The following is a 15,873-nucleotide window of genomic DNA, read 5'->3' as shown; positions in this document are numbered from 1 at the left end:
AGAAGATGTGGTCTATATATACAATGGAATATTCCTCAGCCATTAGAAAAGACAAATACCCACCATTTGCTTCGACGTGGATGGAACTGGAGGGTATTATGCTGAGTGAAGTAAGTCAGTCAGAAAAGGACAAACATTACGGTCTCATTCATTTGGGGAATATAAAAAGTAGTGAAAGGGAATAAAGGGGATAGGAGAGAAAATGAGTGGGAAATATCAGTGAGGGTGACAGAACATGAAAGACTCCTAACTCTGGGAAAGGAGCAAGGGGTGGTGGAAAGGGAGGTGGGCGGGTGGTGGTGGTGACTGGGTGACGGGCACTGAGGGGGTACTTGACGGGATGAGCACTGGGTGTTATGCTATATGTTGGCAAATCGAACTCCAATAAAAAAATATATATACAAAAAAAAAAAAAAAGTCAGCTAAAAAAACTCAACTCTGCCCAGAATTTACTATTTGCACCAACCAACAGTTAGGATAGCTCCTGACTTCCCTTAGAGCACTTACTAATTATGAATTCTTCCTTGGTCCCTTTGATATGTATATGTATCTCTTATAACTCTGAAGCATCTGTGTCAAAGACCTGAAAGCCATTTCCTTGAAATGAAATGTATTTATCAGGAAAGATAGGGCCTCTGTTTCCCAATCTCTGTGGGAGGATAGACTTCTAATTTCAATAATTATGAATGCAGCTGACCTAATTGCATTTATACTTTTATTTTTTTTTTTAGAGAGGGCATTCTCTTGAGAGGGAGAGGGGCAGAGGGAGAGACTCTTTAGCCGGCTCCATGCACAGCGAGGAGTCCCAGGCGAGGTTCCATCTCACAACCCTGAGATCATGACTTGCACAGAGCCACCCAGGTGCTCCACATTTATACTTTTTAATATTTCACTTCTTTGACTCTACTTGAGCCTCTACTTGCCCCCCACATTCTGCTTTTAAAATATCCTATCATTTCTGCACAAATTAGAATGGAGCTCAGCTCTTCCCCTATCAGTAGTTACTAAGTAAAATCTATTTTCACCACCTTATGTCCAGCTGTGTTTATCTTTGATACCCTGAAGAAATGAGTTGGACTCCCCATCCAAAATTTGGTTTGGATGTCAAAATTGATGCACTCCACGTGCACAAAGAGGATATGAAAAGGTTTATTACTCATATAATGAGGCTTTCTGGCATGAACAAGAATAGTCACCACACAAGTCTAAAAATGGCTTAAGAAAACTGGGAAAAGGGCAGCCCTGGTGGCTCAGTGGTTTAGCGCTGCCTTGGCCCAGGGCATGATCCTGGAGACCCTGGATCGAGTCCCATGTCGGGCTCCCTGCATGGAGCCTGCTTCTCCCTCTGCCTGTGTCTCTGCATCTCTCTCTCTGTGTCTCTCATGCATATATAAAATCTTTAAAAAAAAAAAAAAGAAAAGAAAAGAAAAGAAAGCTGGGAAAAGACTGGCTTAAGGGTTTTATTGTGATTAAGGGGTGGGACTGGGGCTCTTGGATACCTTGAACTTCCAGAGTCAAAGGTGGGAACACTTGGGCTTTCACATCAACCTCATTGACACCGTGCAGGTGGATGAGAGGTAGAGCTTGAAAGCTGTCATCTTGGGACACCTGGGTGGCTCAGCAGTTGAACATCTGTCTTTAGCCCAGGGCATGATCCTAGAGTTCTGGGATCGAGTCCTGACATCGGGCTCCCTGCATGGACCTGCTTCTGTCTGCCTATGTCTCTGCCTCTCTCTGTGTCTCTCATGAATAAATAAATAAGTAAATAAGTAAATAAATAAATAAATAAATAAAACCTTTTAAAAAAAAGAAAGCGGTCATCAATCAAAGGTCAAATATGGAGTCAGACTCTCTGTTATACAAACCCAGTGGCATTAAAAAAAATAGATAAGGGGGAATTGGCCAACAAAGATGAAATTATAGCAAAGAAAGCAAAAGTTACAGTGCTGACAGTGAAACAAGTCAAAATGTAATTACAGAAAGTATAGCTGGCCAGGGGAATACCAACACTGTCACCAGTTTAAGAGGCTCTGGATTTACAGCCAGAGGAACTTGCTGAAGGGGAACTCATCGACATAAATGAGGGAAGTGACAAAAGGGACAAACCCTTTTCTGGGTTTGTTTTTTGTTTTTGTTTTGTTTTGTTTTTGAATTTTATTTTTATTTTTTTAAGTCACCATGTTAGTCTCCTATCAAGTGTTTCATGGAGTGTCCAGCAAATTGCTAGTGCAGATATGAAAATAGTGGCACCAGTGTCCCTAGCCAATTCAGTTCTTAGGAAATTGCTATGGAGTCACAAATCTGCAGGCACTTTATTAGTTATTTATCACTACATAACAAATAACCCATGATCTGGTGGCTTAAGACAACACATTTTTATTGTTTCACACCACTTTTGAGACTCAGGAGCAGCTCATCTGTGCAATTCTGGCTCAGGTTTTCTCTTCATGTGGCACCACAACCCTCAGTCAAGTTGCAGTCACCTGAAGGCTTGGCCAGGGCTGACAGATCCACTTCCAGGATGGCACACCACATGGCTATCAGCAGGCACCTCAGCTCCTTGCCGCGGGAGCCTCTCAACATGGCAACTGGCTTTCCTCAGGGCATCCGATCTGAGAGAGGCAGGGGGAGGGGGAGGCAGAAGCCAGGGTGTCCTTTAGAACCTGGCCTCAGAAGGAACAAGCCACTTCTGCAGCAGCCTATTGATCTCCCAGGCAACCTTCACAATACAAAGGGGACAATACAAAGATGTGAATATGGGGGCAGGATCACTGAGGATGACTAATCACCCAGAAGGAAGAGGACAGACAATGTGATGGTGTCCTCTGTAGAAAGCAGTCACATGTGTGTGTGTGTGTGTGTGTGTGTGTGTGTGTGTGTGTGAAGTTCTTCACATCCATATTTCTTTTCTAGATATTCTTCTGCATTTTTTCTTTCATTTTCAACCCTTCCCTTGTATTCTGGTTTTACTCTTTGTAGTTAAAATATGAAAAAAAAAAAAAAAAAAGGTTTGGGGCTTAGTCGGTTAAGCATCAGACCCTTCATTTCAGCTCCTGATCTTAGGGTTGTGAGATAGGGCCCTGCCTCAGGCTCCATGCTCAGTGGGGAGTTGACATGAGCTTCTTTTTCTTTCTCCCTCTGCCCCTCTCCTGCTCTCTCTCTCTTGCTCTCTCTCTCAAAATAAAATCTTTTAAAAAATGGCTAAGACGGGGATGCCTGGGTGGGCTCAGCGGTTGAGCTGCTGCCTTCTGCTCAGGGCATGATCCTCTAGTCCGGGATCGAGTCCCTCATTGGGCTCCCTGCATGGAGCCTGCTTCTCCCTCTGCCTGTGTCTCTGCCTCTCTCTGTGTGTCTCTCAAAAATGAATAAATAAAATCTTTTAAAAAGATAAAAATAGGGCAGCCCCGGTGGCTCAGCGGTTTAGTGCCACCTTCAACCCAGGGCCTGATCCTGGAGACCCGGGATCGAGTCCCACGTTGGGCTCCCTGCATGGAGCTTGCTTCTCCCTCTCCCTGTGTCTCTGCCTCTCTCTCTCTCTCATATGAATAAATAAATAGAATCTTTAAAAAAAAAGAAACTGAATGATGAAGCAGGCAGGTGTAGCATGTTGGTATCTGGGATAAGATCATAGCAGATATGATTGGTATGATCTGGAGATAGCCAGGAAGCCAGAAAGGCTGGAGGAAGGGGATGTAGGAAGAAGAGGTCAGATGGTGGGATTGAGAAGCGGATTCTGCAGTGTCTCCATCATCCCTGGTTCTTAGCGCACTGCTGTCCTGCTCCTCTGAGAACCAGTACAGTTTTTATTTTGTGATGCAGAAACTCTTTTCTAGTATCCCACTCCTCTTCCACTCTACTGTTAATTAGTAGGCATTGCCAAGGCTACAATAATAAAGATGTAAAATTTCAAATTGACAGTGCTCTTCCAAATAGATTGCTGGTACGATCATCACAGTGAAGGTGTTGTCAATCACGTATCATTGACAATGAAGCGCTTTTTTTTGTACCAAGTCTTCAATATCTGCTGTATATTTTACACATAAGAGCATCTCAATTCAGATGCTAAGTTTTCATCAGAAATACTTGATCTAGGGACGCCTGGGTGGCTCAGCAGTTGAGCGTCTGCCTTCGGCTCAGGGTGTGATCCTGGGGTCCTGGGATCGAGTCCCAAATCGGGCTCCCTGCATGGAGCCTGCTTCTCCCTCTGCCTGTGCCTCTCTCTTTCTGTGTCTCTCATGAACAAATAAAATCTTAAAAAAATATACTTGATCTATATTTAGATTTCATAAAATTTACTACCGAAAAAATATCTATAGGGGCCTGGGTGGCTCAGTCAGTGAAGCATCTGCCTTCGGTTCGGGTCATGATCCTGGGGTCTTGGGATACAGCCCTGCATCCAGCCCTGGGATCCTCCCTGTTGAGCAGGGAGCTTACCTCTCCCTCTCTCTCTGCCCCTCCTCCCCTTGCTTGTATTCTCTCTTTGTCAAATAAATAAAATCTTTTTAAAAAAATTAAAGGGAAAGACTCAGTTCTTTAGTCACAGTAGCCACATTTCAAGTGCTCAACAGCCACATGTGGCTTCATATCAGACAGGGCAGTTTTATTTTTATTTTTTAAAAGATTTTATTTATTTATTTATTCATAAGAGACACAGAGAGAGAGGCAGAGACAGGCAGAGGGAGAAGCAGGCTCCATGCAGGAAGCCCAACTGGGACTCAATCCCAGGTCTCCAGGATCAGGCCCTGGGCTGAAGGTGGTGCTAAACCGCTGAGTCACCTGAGCTGCCCACAGGGCAGTTTTAGACCAAACATTATCTTTTTAAGGAATTCCTCTGTTCATACCTTAATTTGTGTTTCCACAAGATTTGTGTTTATCTCTTCATTATACTTATATCTCATTATAAGGCATGACTTTTTTTTTTAAAGGCTTGATGTTTTTTTAAAACTTTTCTTGGAATTAGACTGATATTAAAAAAAGATACCACTCTTAGGCATCTTCCTATCTCCAATGGCCGGCACCCTTCCTAACCAAAACAGGGGCTTGGGCAAGTTGTCACATTTAGTAAACAGATTAGTAGCGTAGTGAATTAGTGACCTCCCAAAAAGATAGGTCCAGGTCATAATCCCTGGAACCAGTGAAGGTGACCTTATTTGGTATAAGGTTCTTTGCAGGTATAATTAAAGGATCACAAGATGAGATCATCCTGGATTAGGGTGGGCCCTAAATCCAATGACCGGTGTTCTTTTAAGACATAGAAAAGGAGGGACGCCTGGATGGCTCTGTGGTTGAGTGTCTGCCTTCTGCTCAGGGCCTGATCCCAGAGTCCGGGGATTGTAGTCCTGCATTGGGGTCCCTGCAGGGAGCCTGCTTCTCCCTCTGCCTGTGTGTGTGTGTGTGTGTCTCTCTCTCTCTGTCTCTCATGAATAAATAAAATATTAAAAAAGATATAGAGGGGATCCCTGGGTGGCTCAGCAGTTTAGCGCCTGCCTTTGGTCCAGGGCGCGATCCTGGAGTCCCGGAACCGAGTCCCGCGTCGGGCTCCCGGCATGGAGCCTGCTTCTCCCTCTGCCTGTGTCTCTGCCTCTCTCTCTCTATCATGAACAAATAAATAAATCTTTAAAAAAAAAAAAAAAGATATAGAAAAAGAGCTGTACAGAGATATACAAGGAAAGAGCCATGTGAAGATGGTGGCAGAGATTATAGGGCAACCATGAGCCAAGGAACACCACAGATTGCCAACAGCCACCAAAAGCTGGGATAGAGGACTAGAATAGATCCCCTCTCAGAAACTCCAGAAGGAGCCAATTCTCCCAACACCTTGATGTTGGACTTCTCTGGCTTCTAGATCTATTTTAAGTCACCATGTTTGTGGCAATTTGTACAGCAGCCTTAGGGAAAAAAAATAGTCTATATCACTGCCACAGATCACAATCATGTCAGGAGACAGTCTCAGGGGAGTGACTGAGCTAGTAAAGCACCTCCCTGGATGTTATTAATAACCAAAGATGGGGATCCCTGGGTGGCTCAGCGGTTTAGCACTTGCCTTCGGCCCAAGGCATGATCCTAGAAACCCGGGATTGAGTCCCACGTGGAGCCTGCTTCTCTTAAATAAAATCTTAAAAAATAATAATAATAACCAAAGAGGATTCTTATGACTGGAATATAGATAATAAGCTATTAGACTCTGAAAATGATTTTGGAGAAGGAGCAAGGAGAATAATATATTCTTATAATAGAACTAAAGGTTTTCAATAGGCCCCATGCAATATTTTACCTAATGATATAACACCAAAAGAACTCCAACACATTAAATCTGGTAACCAAACAAGGGTACTTAGTATCACTATTATTAATATTGTCCCCAAACTTTTATCAATGCAATAATTCAAGAAATAAAAGTAGATTATCCTTTTTATTTAAAAAGATTTTATTTATTTGAGAGAGAGAATGAGTGAGAGATAGGGAACGAGAATGGGGAGGAGCAGAGGTAGAGGGAGTAGCAGACTCCCTGCTGAGCAGGGAGCCCAACACTGGATTTGATACTAGGACTCTAAGATCATGACCTGGGCCAAAGGTGGAGGATGCCTGACCCCACTGAGCCACCCAGGCACCCTTCATATTATAGTTTTATATTTGGATCTGTGATCCATTCTGAGTTAACATATAAGGTGTTAAGGTTTCAATTAGGGTTCATTTTATCTGCATATGGATAACCAATCATTCCAGCACTGACTTGTTAAAAACTATCTTCTTGCCATGAATGTGTCTGCAACTTTGTCAAAAATCAATCGATCATATTAGTGTCAATTTCTGGCCTCTATTCTGTTCCACTAATCTATTGATCCCTTCACCAATATCATGCTATCTTCATTCTTACAGCTTTTTAATAAGTCTTTTTTTAATTTTTTATTTATTTATGATAGTCACAGAGAGAGAGAGAGAGAGAGAGGCAGAGACACAGGCAGAAAGAGAAGCAGGCCCCATGCACCGGGAGCCCGACGTGGGACTCGATCCGGGGTCTCCAGGATCGCACCCTTGGCCAAAGGTAGGCACCAAACCGCTGCGCCACCCAGGGATCCCCGCTTTTTAATAAGTCTTAAAATTGAGTAGCATGTTTCCTCTAACCGTGTTTTTCAAAACAGTTTTGGCAGGGTGCCTTGCCTGATTGGCTCAGCTAATGGAGTGTGTGACTCAGTCTGGAGGTCATCAGTTCCAGCCCCATGTTGGGTGTAGAGCTTGCTTAAAATAGTTTTAGCTATTCTGTTCTTTTTTTTCCATCATACACTATTTCTCTTTATCTCTGGTAATTTTCATTGTTCAGAAGTCTGCTTTGTTTGATATTAATATAGTCACTTCAGATTTTTTTTAAAGATTTTATTTATTTATTCATGAGAGACACAGAAAGAGAGGCAGAGACACAGGCAGAGAGAGAAGCAGTCTCCCCACAAGAAGCCCAACGTGAGACATGGTCCCAGACCCTGGGATCATGCCCTGAGCTAAAGGCAGGTTGTTCACCCGTTGAGCCACCCAGGTGTCCCGTCATTTCAGGTGGGTTTTTTTTAAAGATTTTATTTATATATTCATGAGAGATACAGAGAGAGTGAGGCAGAGACACAGGCAGAGAGAGAAGCAGGCTCCATGCAGGGAGCCTAATGTGGGACTAGATCCCAGGACCCCGGGATCATGCCCTGGGCTGAAGGCAGGCACTCAACCACTGAGCCACCCAGGCATCCCACTTCAGATTTTTGTTTACTGTTCGATGTTATATCTTTCTCTATCCCTTTATCTTTAAAACTACCTGTACAGACTTTCTTGTAAACACTTGTCTTTTTTTAATCCATGCTATTTCGGTTGCTTAATTGGTTTGTTTTTGCCATTTATATTTTGTGCCAAAAAGAGTTATTAACATGGCAGGCCTGAGCCTGCTAACATTATCAAGGCCAGCTTGAAAGGCTGGTCCTTGGCTGCCATCCAAGAACTCTCCTGGTAAACAGTTGACTACACTCAAAAAAAACTTTCCCTTAAGTGATAAGAGTGACTACTGCACCTAAACTAACAGACGTGTATGCTGAACACCTGCTTTCCTTCTGGACATCTGAAATTTCAGTGACTATCACAAGTAATATTGGCACTGTGTGCCTCCATGACTGCCTCCCCAGGAAGATCCTGAATTCCTAGCCTTTGGTGAGCTCCCCTTGTAGACGACACTTCACAAAGTTGTTGCAGCTTGTTGCTGGGGGAATTCAGTACATCCTATGTGACTCCACCAAAAAGACTCTGGGAAGCTCAGGTTTGGTTTCTTCTAGACATCACCCCATAAGCCTTTTTCCCTCTGCTGATTCTGCTTTACATCCCTATAATGTCATCAATCTTAGCCACAAGTATGACTATATCTTAAATCCTGTGCATCTTTCTGTGAAAAATAATTTAATTTAGTAATAGAAATTTTAGTTAAATGTTTTACTTTAGCAAAACACACCTAAAATGAACTAACAGAAGGTGCCTGGATGGCTCAGTGGGTTAAGCGTCTGCCTTTGGCTTAGGTCAAGATCCTGGGGTCCTGGGATGGAATCCTGGGTGAGACTCCCTGCTCAGCTGGGAGTCTGCTTCTCCCTCTGCTCCTCTCCCCCAACTTGTGCTCAATCTCTCTCTCATAAATAAAATAAATAAAATAAAATAAAATAATGAAATAAAATAAAAAACAGTAAAAAGAAAGCTTAATTGAGGCTTCAAAATTTCATACAATCACAAAGACCAAAATCCTACAGTATTATGTTTCAATTTACAAATTTAATGTTATAAAATCTTAACTTAAAGGATGATAATTGAACAAAAACAGATTAGAGGGGCACCTGACTGGCTCAGTAGGAAAAGCTTGTGATTCTTGATCTTGGACTTGTGAGTTTGAGCCCCACATTGGGTGTAGAGATTATCTAAATTTAAAAAACTTAAGGGCAGCCTAGGTGGCTCAGCAGTTAAGTGTCTGCCTTCAGCCCAGCGCGTGATCCTGGAGACCTGGGATTGAGTCTCGCATCAGGCTCCCTGCATGGAACCTGCTTCTCCCTCTGCCTGTGTCTCTGCCTCTCTCTCTCTCTCTCTCTCTCTCTCTCTCTGTGTCTCTCATGAATAAATAAAATCTTTAAAAAAAATTAAAAAATAATAAAATAAAATAAAAAACAACTTAAAAAAACAAAGAGAAAGGGGCACCTGTGCGGCTCAGTCAGTTGAGTGTCAGACTCGGTTTCTACTCAGGTCATGATCTGAGGCTCATGGGATTGAGCCCCACATTGAGGCTCCATGCTCAGCGCAGTTACTGAAGATTCTCTCCCTCTCTGCCTCTACTCCTCCCCCTGCTCATGTACTTTTTTTCCTCTCTAAAATAAATAAAATATTTTTAAAGAAATATTAGAATACAAAATTAAAAATTAAAAAAATTATGAACCTAATACATTTAATTGAATTTTTCAAAAGCATGTCTCTCTCTTGAATTGTTCAAGAGCAACATGGTATAAAAGTTTTATTTTACATAGCTGAAATAATTTCAATATACATATTTAATTTCTGAGGTATACTTATACAATATAAATTGGAATAAGCTCAAAATGCAAGAGACATTTTGAGGCATTACAAAATACTGAAAAGGAAATTTTTTTAAAATACTGATTTCGCAAGTTAATGGTGCAAATCGGTTACACAGCTTCCACTTCTGTAATAACAGCTGCTCATTGTTCCTGGGCTCTCTGTATAAGGTTAGACTGAAGTCAGTGGAGTTTTCCTATAAAACAAGTTATATCAGCTTGAGCTGTTTTGACTAATACTGTATAGTCACTGCCCATCAACACCGATCTGCTTCAGTTCTGTGGGATTTGAATACTTTAATATATCTGTGTTCCATGGCTTCTCTATTTTTTTAAGTCCATTTGATATAATCTTCTGATTAGACTTCAACAAAAAAATGAACACCTGATGCCCCATCTTCAACTCTGGAAATTCTGTACCTCTCAGCAAATAGCACCAGGGTAAGGTGGGCTTTCACTGCCTTCAAGACCAAGCATCAGAGAAGGGACACTGGATAGGGCAGCATCAAACTAGTGTTGGTACAATCTTTTGTAGCTGAAAATGAAACAAAAATGGAATAATTTTTCACTTAATATATGTAACAAGAATACATAAGAAACATTATTTTTCCCCATTTTGTAGATAAGGAAAGTAAGGATGAATGAAATTATATAAGGGGCCTTAAGAATATCAAGTATGGGGACACCTGGGTGGCTCAGCAGTTCAGTGTCTGCCTTCCGCTCAGGGCGTGATCCTGGAGTCCCAGGATCGAGTCCCACATTGAACTCCCTGCATGGAGCTTCCTTCTCCTTCTGCCTATGTCTCTCTCTCTCTCTCTCTCTCTCTCATGAATAAATAAAATCTTTAAAAAAATAAATAAATTTCAAGTATGTTTTAGTCCTGAGATTTAATCCCAAGACTCTTGATTCCAAAACTTGTACAGATACGTCCACCCTGCCTGTAAGCACTACCTAACATTACAAAAAGTCTACAATTGAATGGAATCCAAATGGAATCCAAATGTCACTCAGAACACATGTTTTAGTAGGCCTTCTGATCAAAAACTATGGAAATGGCAAGATATTTTAAAAACATAAATGAGGATCATTGCTGGAAAATGAGAAGGATCACCCTCAGTGGACATGAGATTTCGAGGAATTCAAAGAAGATGGATCACAAAGTTGGATCCACCATTCATCTTTCAAGCAGAAGAGGACAACCTGAAAAGATGCAAGAAGCTTCAGAGACAGTCTGAGTGCTGGGGCTCCCTCTTCCTTGAGCCCAGATGGCTGGAAAGCAGCTATGGTTTCACTCCCAGGCTGACATAGTTAGCATGACCAGTGAGGCAGAGAAGTACCCTTGGCTCTGGCAGCACCCAAGATACCTTGGGAATGCTACATCACTCCCATCTCCTGGCACCTGGACCATACTCCATCCTGTTGTCAATAAAGGGTATAGGTGAACAGTACCAAGAGTCATGCCAGCAGAAACTCTTACATGACATCTAAGAAAAAAACAATGTGTTGATTTTTCTCAGAGCATTACTCAACTGGAAGGACAAAACCTAATACTGAAGGAAACTAAGCCAATACACTAAACAGGAGGTTTTGAAATATGTATAATGTATTCAGAGAAATATGAGAGTCTAAGGCACTTGTAAAAGAACATCCTTTATGCAAAACAGTTGTTAATTTTTTAAAGACTTTATTTATTTATTCATGAGAGACAGAGAGAGAGAGAGAGAGAGAGAGAGAGAGAGAAAGAGAGGCAGAGACACAGGCAGAGAGAGCAGCAGGCTCCATGCAGGGAGCCCGACGTGGGACTCTATCCTGGGTCTCCAGGGTCAGGCCCTGGGCTGAAGACGGCGCTAAACTGCTGAGTCACCCGGGCTTCCCTAAAATGATTGTTCTTAATGGTTTATGATCATAAGCAACCAGTTGCTTTATTCTTTTTCTTAAGGTTTTATTTATTTATTTATTTATTTATTTATTTATTTATTTGAGAGAGAGAGAGCACACAAACAGGGGGAAGGAGAAAGAGAATCTCAAGCTGATTCCCTGCTTTTGCACATGGGGCTCACCCTTACAACCCTGAGATCATGACCTGAGTCAAAATCATGAGTCAACCAACTGAACCACCTGGACGCCTCCCCATCTTGCTTTATTCTTTTTACAAGTTTTGGTTAAAATAAAAATGGGTAAAGAACAATCAAGTTCATTTCTCAAAAAAAAGTCCTCCCTCAAATGAAAAGAACATCATAAACTATGTGATAACTTCAGACTAATTAATATATAGACAATTGTAAGGGGAGGTGGGGAAAACAAAACAAAACAAAATATTTGAAAAAATGATAGCCTACAACTTTAACTGTAAACCTGCAATTCCAAGATGCTCAATGAACCCTACACAAAAGAAACATGAAGAAAAACTACACCAAAGAACATCCTAATCAAATTACTCAAAACAAGTGATTAAAAAAAAAAGAAAGAAAGAAAAGGAAACCAACTCAAGCCAGTAAAAACAGACATGTTAAATAAATAAGATTCAGATTTCTCACCGGAAACAATGCCAGAAAGAAGACAATGGAGTGACAGCTTTAAAGTACTGAAAGACAAGATTCTAATTGTAGAAATAGTAAAAAATATCTTTCAAAAATGAAGGCAAAGCTTCCAATCCAGGACAAGATAGAGTAGATACACTTCATATTCCTCCACTAAGTACAGCTAACCATCCTGAACATTATATAAATAAGACTGAAACGTAGAAAGAAAACAGCAAATCAAAAAGGGATTTGGGGACCCAAGAAATGACATAATGTCAGAGTCCATGGGTTTTCTTTTTGACTCGTATATCCCAGACTACGGTTAGAATAGCCAGCAATCTGAAAATGTCAATGGATGTAGATTTTTAAAAAGATGCTTTTTCCAGCCAGAGGACAGGAAAGGGGCAGTGTTACAAGACAGAAAACTTTTAGATAATAAACATCTGGCTCCAGCCAAACTCCACAGAAAAGAAGTGTGGCACCACTCCTTCCATATAAACAAAAGTCTAATAGGAACTAGAATTGAAACAAAACAGAGGATCATAGGAGAAAAGAGGAAAAAATTAAACAAAATGAAATCAGAGAGGGAGACAAACCATAAGATTCTTTCTTTTTTTCTTTATTTTTTTTTTTTACCATAAGAGATTCTTTTTTTTTTCTTTCTTTCTTCCTTTTTTTTTTTTTTTTTTTTTTTACCATAAGAGATTCTTAATCATAGGAGGGGCATTTGGGTGGCTTAGTGGTTGAGTGTGTCTGCCTTCCGCTTAGGACATGATCCCAGGGTCCTGGGATCCAGCCATGCAGGAAGCCTGCTTCTCCCCATCCCTCTGCCACTCTACTTGTGTTGTCTTTCAAATAAATAAATAAATAAATAAATAAATAAATAAATAAATAAATTCTACAAAATAAAATTCAAAAACAGTAAGGAGAAGGGTTGATGACTGAGACTATACCAAGGGTTATAAGTAAGGGTTGAGTTCTATTTCTTAAGATTAGTGGTAGATACACAGATTTTAGGTTCAGGAGTATTCTTTTCACCTTCAAGGCATGTTTTACAATATGTTTCTTATTTTTATTTTTTAAAAGATTTTATTCATTTATTCATGAGAGACAGAGAGAGGCAGAAACATAGGCAGAGGGAGGAGCAGGCTCCATGCAGGGAGCCAGATGTGGGACTCAATCCTCAGATCCCAGGATCACACCCTGAGCCAAAGGCAGATGCTTAATCGCTGAGCCATCCAGGCATCTCTATATTTCTTATTTTTAAAATGGAAAAAGAAAACTACACACGAAAATCTTGATCATACAGAAAATATATGAGAGAGCTTGAGACAAAGCTCTGGACCCATAACCACACCTCTGAATTTATTTAGGCTCATTCCAAGATGAGCTATCAAAAAGGAACCAGTGCAAATTGTAGTCAAGAGTACGACTAGAAAAAGGGAAAGAAAAGCAAAAGGCTGACTACACACAAGCAGCAGCAAAATGTGACCAAGAGGCAGAGGAAATCAATGAGAAAATATTTCAGACCAAAGTATTCAAATTTAGTGAAGCAGATAAAGTGCAGAGATGCATTATAGGAAGAAGTAAAATTTCTGAAGAAGAAAAGTTCAAAGGTTTGAAAATAGTTCCTGAAGAGTAGAAAACGGGGCTATGGAGAAAAGAGTTTTTGAGTAATAAAGGCTTGTTACAAGTTTGTGACTGTTGAAATATGTAAATATACTGCCTTTAATTAAGAGCCCCCCCCCCCCGCCACCTCCAACACCCCTCCCCGCCAAGTCGCACCACCCTTCAAGGTGTCCCTGCAAGCTGGCGCAGACGTCTCGGCTCTGCAGGTCCTGGGATGCCCACCGTCCAGGGCTCTCCTGACATCCCTCCAGGTCGGGCCCTCTGGATTCCCTGGTCTCCATCTCGCCAGACGGACTAGCAATACCCCCACTGGAGCCAAGATTCTTGGCTTCCTCTATAATGAATCCACCCCCCCCCCCCACACACACACACACACACACGCCGCATCTCAGCCCCGCCGTCCCCACCCCAGGGGGCCCAGTTCTCGGTCCGCCCCAGCGGTGCGGCCCTCAGCCTCCGACCCGCCGCCCGTCCCGCCCCTCACCTCGGGCTCCGGGTCTCACGCTCCCGCTCTTCACATCCGGCACCTCGATCGTCCCTCTGAGCACCTAGAGGAGGGTGGAACGCGGGGAACTTGGCAGTTGTAGCCGAGGCAGTTGAGGCTTGTTTACCATCACCATGGAAACCCCTGGCAGCGCGCCCCGGGCGGGGCCCCGAGGGGCGGGGCCTGGCGCGCGGCCGGCCCCAGCGCACCACTCCCGCCCGTCGGGCGCACGCGGCGTTTCCCGCAGCCCGCTCGCTCCGGGCTCGCCCAGTCCCCGAGAGCCGCTGCCCGGAGAGCCCGCGCCCCCCCCCACCTCCGGCTGCTGGCGTGACCGCCGGCCGGTTTCCCCGCGGAACCCACCTTCTCCTCCGGGAAGACGCGGCTGGAGGGACGCGAGGACCGGCGCGGTGGACCCGCGGGGGCGCCATTGTGACGCGCCGGGCTCGGAGCGTGATCGGTGGGCCCGGCGGGTGGGGGCCGGGGCTGCGGAGGCGGGGCCGGAGGGGAGCGGCCGGCCGCGCGGTCCCGAGCCCTGAACCGAGACCGGAAGCAGCGCAAGGGATCCCCGGGTGGCGCAGCGGCTTAGCGCCGCCTTCGGCCCAGGGCGTGGTCCTGGAGTCCCGGGATCGGGTCCCACATCGGGCTCCCCGGACGGAGCCTGCTTCTCCCTCCTCCTGCGTCTGACCTCTCTCTCTGTCTCCCATGAGTAAATAAATAAAAATGTGGTTTTTTTTTTAAAAAAGCACCCCAAACAGGGAGCCCAGAAGACGCCTAGCCCGAAGACCGCTCTGAGAGGAGGAAGTGGGAGTCCGCTCCTGCCGAGGGACGCAGAGGGCCCAGGGCGGCGGCGCCGTGAAGGCGGCTCCGAGGGCGGCGCTGGCGCGGTGGGCGCAGGCCGTGTGCTCGCGGCTGTGGCTCGGTGGCTCGCGGCTCCGCGCTGCGGGGTAGATTCGCCAGGGCTTTGGCTTCAGGCCTGGCCGGAGACACAGTCCCGGGGCAGCCGATGTTCGTTGCTGGAGAAACGCGCCAGGTCAAGGTCCTCGGAGCTGCTGCCACGTACACCAGGCCACCAGTCGGCTGCTCTGAACGAGACAGCTGGTGAGCCCTTGGGTGGACTTGCTGGTTAAGCAGATGTACACAGTTGGAATGAGCGGGATCGGGGGCCGGCGTCGTCATCTCTGTGTCAAAAGCTGCTGAGCAGTCTTCTGCTTGCTTTTTTTTTTTTTTTTTAAGGTTATTTATTCATGAGATACACAGAGAGAGGGAGAGAGAGGCAGAGGGAGAAGCAGGCTCCATGCCGGGAGCCCGACACAGGGCTCGGATCCCGGGACTCCAGGATCACGCCCTGGGCCCTTTAGGCAGGCGCTAAACCGCTGAGCCACCCAGGGATCCCCTTCTGCTTGCTATCTTAGTCCTGTTCAGGTGTAGCACTAGAAAAAGCATCCTCGAGAGCCACGATCGGTCGCCAGCCTGGATGCCCTGATGAACCTAAGCAATGTCGTGGAATATTGACATCAGAATGAGTTCTCTATCTGACAAGGTAGAAGAAAATAAGACAACTCTAATGGTGCCTGAACAGATAAAAAGACTGTGCAAGCACAAAGATGATAACATCCCATCCCCAGCTAACGTGACTACTGCTTCTCCCATAACAACTCTA

This window comes from Vulpes lagopus, chromosome 2 (genome assembly GCF_018345385.1).
Source record: "Vulpes lagopus strain Blue_001 chromosome 2, ASM1834538v1, whole genome shotgun sequence".
Taxonomy (NCBI): domain Eukaryota; kingdom Metazoa; phylum Chordata; class Mammalia; order Carnivora; family Canidae; genus Vulpes; species Vulpes lagopus.
The sequence above is the reverse complement of the archived record's forward strand: the minus strand, read 5'-3'. Positions refer to the sequence as shown.